Below are 7,399 nucleotides of genomic sequence, written 5' to 3'. Positions count from 1 at the left end.
ATGAGAGTGGTGAGGCACTGGCACAGGTTGCCCAGGGTAGTTGTGGATGCCCCATCCCTGGAGGTGTTCAAGGCCAGGTTGGATGGTGCCTTGGCAGCCTGATCTAGCGGGAGGTGTCCCTGCCTATGGCAGGGGGGTTGGAACTAGATGATCTTTAAGGTCCCTTCCAACCCAAACCATTCTATGATTCTATGATTCTGTTTGCATGTCTTCCCACATGGACTCCATCACTGGCCATAAAGCAGGAATATTTGCGCTCTGTGATAAGGAATCATGGAATCACAGAATTGCTAAGTTGGAAAAGACCTTTGAGATCATCAAGTCCAACCATAACTGTCCACTACTAAATCATATTCATAGAAGCCTCCCCAGGACATGCCTCCAGTCAGTTTGTGTGCACGTTGATTAAGGAAACTTTCAGATGGTGGCATTGACTTCTGAGTTGAGAAAGCGGAATGGTTCTGCAAAGGAAAGGATCTTTTTAAAGAGCTCAAGAAAACAGAGTGTCAGACAGGCTTGGGGACATACATAAATAGAAGGCTGCTAGACCATGCTGTAATGGCTACATTAAGCAGATGAAACCTGAAACATAATACTCTTATGTGGTGCTATTATTCATTAGATGGCTACTATGACAGAGGTCATATTTAGACAGATAAGACCAATAGATACCAATTTTTTAAATTCAGAAAAGGATTAAACTGACCTATTTAAGACAGGGGGTAGAATATCATAGATTTGATACGGAACAAGAAATTGAGGGATAGCAGTGATTTGCAAATGAAGAAGAGATGAAACTAGAATTAATTTCTTAAGAATTAAAAGGCTTCTGAGAAAGAGCTTAGAGTATGTCTCTTCCAGGATACAGCATACTGATCCAGGACTGAAACAAGTTCTGAAGGAAGGCACACAGTGTGACACTGCTTTAAAAAGTTTCACCCAAACTTGAAAATGCTCAGAGGACTAAGCAAGCTTATTCAATTACACTGTAAAGAGGATTTGCAATGATTATCCAGTAGGATTTATTTCCAAAGAGGATTCTTCAACAGCTAGACTCCCCCTAAACTATTGAGAGTCTTCATTCAGCTGGCTCAAGCAGATTGGCTTGCCACCTGCTCTTCAGAAGATGCAAAGGATAGCAAGCAGTGCTCCAATCTGAACTTCTCCTCTTATAGCTGATTGTTATAATTAACTATGCCTTGTGAATCAGGGGCATATGTTGAATGTGGGAAAAAAACATCAGTAAAGATTTTCTACCTTCAGGTAAAAACAAAAACTAGTAACCAGTCAAGGTAGGAGAGAAATAAAAATTAATAGGCTGAAAAAGTACTTTGCTCTGATTTTGAATAAAGGCAATGAGATGGAGCATTGGCAGCTTTATAATAAAGATGAAGGACCAGAAATTTCGAAGTTAGAATGAAAAATCAAGGTTTGGAAATTGTAAGGATAGAACCATTTAGTTTTCTCAGTCTGTACAAGAACAATGCCTAGCACAAGTAATTGCAGGCCCGGTACTAAGGATTTGTTACTAGCTTCATGAAGTTGAGAATATTAGGTAATTGAAGAGTAGCAAATTTAGGACCTATATTTGAGAAAGCAAGAACAATTAGGAGTCTCATGTATTCTGCACTGTCCAATGTGTTCCAGGGCAATACGTATTAAAAAAACAGTAGTTCAAGATGTGGAGAAATGGTAAACTCATGTTTTCTAGTTGTAAATCCTGCCAGGAGATCCTGCCAATGGGGTGAAGCTATGAAAGGGGTACGTGCAACCTTAGTGCTTGTCTCACAAGAATTCCTGGTAGGATTATTAAAGTGTAACAGACAGTGTAGAAGGCATTACTGAGATCTTCTTTGAGATATTGTATTTAATTCTATCTCCTCCTTGTTTATATAGGTTATTTTAGAATCATAGAATTATATCACTTCTTGGCCTTTTGGCTAAGATCAAGTGTAGTTATTTTGGATTGAAACAAGAACAGAAAAGAGTACAAAGGATGACAGAGATGCAGAGGCTTGTTTTAGGAGAATAAGGTAGACATATGTGGCTTTTTTTTTAGCCTAGCACAATTGAATTCCAAATGAGATAGAACTGCTGCTATTAGATAATTTTGGGGATAAGAGAGAAAAGTAACTCAGTTAATGGTCAGTCAAAGGATGGAATAAATGAATGTTAATGGCCAGTCTATAACTTACGCATTTTTTATATTCAGATAAGATTTCTAGCAAGAAAAAAGAAGTTCTGAATCTGTTTACAAAAGAACTAATAGAGTTACTACTGCTATTAGGAAGTTGAAATAAATAGGTTACAGAGTGTTGGCAGTTGCAGTCTGGTGTGACTTGTACAACTCTGCAGGTGAGTTGCACTTGGAGTTGGCTCCCTTTTTGTTGAGGACATTTCCAGCAGAACGTGGAATGATTGTTCTAGTTGGTGTCCGGTCATAAGTGGTGTTCCTCTGCACTCAATACTGAGGCCAGTTCTGTTTAATGTCTTTATCAATGATCTGGATGAGGGGGTCAATTGCACCCTGAGTAAGTTTGCAGATGACACCAAGTTAGGTGGTAGTTGAGGAAAGGAAGGCTTTATAGAGTGATCTGGACAGGCTGGATCAATAAGGTTCAAGAGGTATGAGGTTCAAGAAGTCTAAGTGCTGGGTCCTTCATTTAAATCACCACAATCTCATGTAACATTTCAGGCTTGAAGATGAATGGCTGGAAAGCTGCCTCACAGAGAAGGACCTGGAGTTATTGGTTGACACTCAGCTGAACAGGAGCCAGCAATGTGCCCAGGTGGCCAAGAAGGCCAACAACACATCAGGAAGTGTAGCCAGCAGGAGTGGAAACTGACCATCCCCCTGTACTCTGCACTGAGAAGGCCACACTACAAATATTGTGTTCAGCTTTGGCCCCTCACTACAGGAAAGACAGTGAGCTGCTGGAGCGTATCTGAAAAAGAGCAACAAAGCTGGTGAACAGTCTAGAGTACAGGTCTGATGGGGAGTGCCTGAGGAAACTGAGGCTGTTTAGTCTGGAGAAAAGGAGGCTGAGGGGAGACTGTATCATGCCTCACAACTTCCTGACATGAGCTTGTAGCAAGGTGAGTGTTGGCCTCTTGTCCCAAGGAACGACCGATAGGACAAGAGGAAATGGCCTCAAATTGCACCAGGGAAGGTTTAGATCGGATGTTAGGAAAAATTACTTCACGGAAAGGGTTGTCAAGCACAGGAACAGGCTGTCCAGTGTAGTGGTTGAGTCACCATTCTTGGAGGAACTTAAAAGACGTGTAGATGTGCTTAGGGGCATGGTTTAGTTGTGGAGTTGGCAGTACTAGGATAATGGTTGTGCTTATTAACCTTAAAGGTCTTTTCCAACCTAAATGTTTTTATGATTTTACGATTCTATGCTTAAAATAAATTGACCATTTGCGTTTGTAGGCTGGAGATTTTCTTACCTGAAAATGACAGGTTACTTGGTGCTGGTTCAAAGAAGTACCTCAGTCTTGCCTTATGCATGAATACTAGGACCTAGACAGGATTAGCAATTGCTACTAACCTCATTCTGGAGCAAGTGGTGGCCTTCATGGGTCCTTAGGACTGGAGCTTATTCCAGCTGGTAATGTTGTAGGGTCATGGGAAGAGACAGCTGGTTTAGATATCTCAACTCTCAGAAATCTGAACTGAAAACCAAATTTTTTTTCTTTCAGAATTTATATTCTAGAGATATTAGTTGCCAATGCTAAAATGTGAGAATCAGGATAGTACCACAACTATGTGATTGTTTGCAGGCAGGCTTGGAAGCAACAAAGGTGGGGCCTGAGACAAAGAATGATTATTTTTTATTTTTTAGGAGGGATGCTACAATGATGAAGACGAAGAAAAAGGAGCAGATAAAGAAAAAGATACTGCTCTTTCCTTAGATCCTGAAGGAAACATCCCCCAATATCATTCTTGGAATGCTGTTAGATGGATTGAATTTGCTGACTGTAGATAGTGTGAGGAGCTATAGTACCAAGGCAGGGGAATATGGACTTTACGTGTGAAAGTTTATTCTCTTTTTGCCTACATAAAATGGGCAGAGTCAAGTGAAACTCTGCCAAGACTTATTGAAAATATAGTTGCTGACCTGGAAGAAACACGAAAATCACTTGACATTAAGATTTTGTGGCCTAAAATCTAACTCAGTTCATTTTCCTCAAAGCAGAAGGTCTTGACTTGACCAAAAAACCAGTGTACTCACCCCATCCCTGGAAGTGTTCAAGGCCAGGTTGGATTGGTCTTTGAGCAGCCTGGTCTAGTGGAAGATGTCCCTGCCTATGGCAGGAGGGTTGGAACTAGATGATCTTTGAAGTCCCTTCCAACCCGAGTCTTTCTATGGCTCTATGATTCTCTGATTTTGTAAGTGTCCTCTGCATTCTTTTCCAATATATGTCCACTCTACTGACACTTGCATCATTTTCCTTCCCTCCCTATCTTACTTTTGTAACCTCAGTCTGCATTGTTATTACTCCCTATTCTTTTTTCCCCAGCACTAGTTCTTAGGCTGAGATTTTCTCTGTCCTTTCCACATCATTCTTTTTCTGTTCTCAACATTAATTTCACTTGAACCTTGTCCTTTTCTCCATCACCCTGCTTCCTAGCTTCTTTGCCCAGTTGATCACAATGTCACCAATGAAAGCTTCTCTCTCTGATTAGGTGCACCCTTCCCAGCATCCCTTTCATTGACTCAAAACCCTATTGACTCCCCCTAGCCTTATTATCTGGAAATGCCACTGTCCATTCCCACCTCTTTAACACACCATGGCTCCTTTTAAAAAAAGACTGCTCCCCAGCCTTCTTCATATCTGTAAAACCCCATTGATGTTTCACAAGCCCTACTCTTCCTTCCCACAACCTCCACTACACCCTTGCACTTCTCTCTCCCTCCAGTCTCCTGAACATCAGCATTTGCCATAAAATTTCATTGTCTGCACTGATAGCCTTGAGCTATTTTTGTGTCTAGAGGCAGTGGAAATAGAATAAGTTCTTCTTCTTAGTTGTACTTTGATCAATGCTATATATTGTGAGAAATTGTAGTATATAGAGAGGACAGAGCCTTTGCAGATATTTAGATATTAAAAGGTCACATTCTTTTTGAACGTAAGCACACTGCATTTTCTACATTTCACAGTAGGTCAGAAATATATCTAGTGAATTCCTCCCATTCATTCCAGTGGACTGTTTAGCCTTTGAATCAATGGCTGAAAGTTCAATAAGCAGTTGGTAAAGTCAGGCAAGAGCTTGTATAGCTCGTAGGGTAGAAATACTTAAATTGTGCCTCTGCACTGTGACAATCACGTAACGATCTGCTGTCAGCGAGTTCAGAGAAGAGAGAGGGAAAAACACTTCATCCCAAATACAAGCAGAGCAAAACAAAAACATGTGCAGTATTTACATACAGTTTTCTGTGTTGCAACACTCGTGTGGTACCTCATCAAAATCACACATAACTTCTGTGATAACTCAGCCTCATTCTGGACAGAATGAACCAAGCCCTGTGCTGGTGTGAACAGCCAAAATAGTCGTGATGACCATAAGTGTATATCTTTTAGTAGGATTGAAGTACGTTTAATGTACTTGCCCTGTCATGATGTTACTGACAGGCATGTATGCAAATTACAAAGCTATTAACTATTATATGCACCTGAATACCTGGTTATTTTCTAACTCTTGTACACATAGACACAGTAAAACATGGCCTTATCTCATTAGACACTTTCCTTTATGTGGGGTTTTACAACTCGTACCATGGCTGCACTACAGTCAGGACTGAGATCGCCACTTCCGAGCAGTCTAATTGATGGTCCTATTGCCCCTGAACAATTTTTCTCATTTCAAGCATTATAAAGTGTATTCACCATCAAATTCCAAAATAAACATTGTAATATAATTCAGATCCTGATTGTCAAGAGGTTGTGGCCTTGCTCTAGTTATTACTTCACTTAAATACTATAATAATAGCATTCTTTCTATTGCAAGCAGTTGAGTGGGTGTATATGTAGCAATTGCCTAAGCGGGTAGAATTTGCACAGATGAACATGAAGATGATAAGCTGTAATATGAAGTGTGGGTGACTTGTCTCCTTTATACACCCTTTCAGTTTGCCCACGCAGGATGAACACAAAAAAAAGGCAGCCCTCTGAAGGGCTGAAGGGTCATAAAACCTTACAGGAGTATTGGTTTTGTTGAACGGATCTGTCTATAATGCTTTATACTTAAGCAATTTAAGAGAAAAGTGCTCAAGAAGACATTCTCTGAGTTTTTTGGATGTTTTTTTCCCCTAACTTCTTCTCTTGTATTATGAAGTATTTTTCATTTGGACATTTATCAAACTCTAACTGCAAATATTCTGACTAAAATGAAAATTTTATAAATGTTTTCTTTTGTATCATTAAGAAAAGGCTTTGTGAATTATAATCTTGACTAAATCACGACAGACAGAAAAGGTCAAAGCCTGTTTGAGTTTTCTGAGAATCTGAACATTAGAGAATACACTTTGCATAGAGGAATATATTTAAAGACAAATGAGACAATAAGAATTTAGATTGTAGGAGTGTTTCATGCTTAAATAAAACCCGAAAACCCAGCCAGAAATGTGACAAACATCACTTGTGGGTTGATGAGAAGTCAGAAGCTGTAGTCAAGTTTCTTCCTCTTGCAGTTTTTCTTATGATACAAGCACAACACAATAATGCCTGCATAAAATGCTTGACCCAGCACCACAAATTCATTTGAACTATTTGTTCAGTAAGCCACCCTTTCACACAAATAATGGTGAAACGTTTGGACTTTGTTATGTTTTCATGTATTTGGTACCAGGTTTTACCATCACTGTTAGGCCAGACTCTAGTCCTGGTAACGCAAAGAACTGAATTCAGGCACATCTGATGGACTTTTAACCATAGAAGGGCTGTGACAATAATCTCTGGTACCATTCCACAGATGAAAATGTTGCCCAATTCTAGTCAAGGAAGTAGAGGGACAACCCTCAATGGCCAGAGCAGGAATGGAAAGGATCAGGTCACCCTGAGGTGATCCGGTCCATCTCCTTGCTTAAGGCAGTGCCTCTTGTGTCAGTGTCTTCACAGGTGTTTGTCTATATCAACCTAAAAAAAATATCTTACAATAGGCATTACCTCACAACACTACAAGACTATTATTATTATAATTATTATTATTATTATTATGGTATTAGTCTTCAGTAAAACAGACATTTCAGGAGGTAGAGGATTGGTATGTTAGGAGGGATTGAAAAATGATTAATTGAAGAACTTTAATATTTCATTAAAATTAGTACTAATCACAGATACACATTCATTTTCTTTGCTGAAATTTTAGATATTCTATTCTTGGCATATAAAAAAA

This window comes from Cuculus canorus, chromosome 2 (assembly GCF_017976375.1).
Source record: "Cuculus canorus isolate bCucCan1 chromosome 2, bCucCan1.pri, whole genome shotgun sequence".
NCBI classification, from domain to species: Eukaryota; Metazoa; Chordata; class Aves; order Cuculiformes; family Cuculidae; genus Cuculus; species Cuculus canorus.
This window is presented reverse-complemented; position numbering follows the sequence as displayed.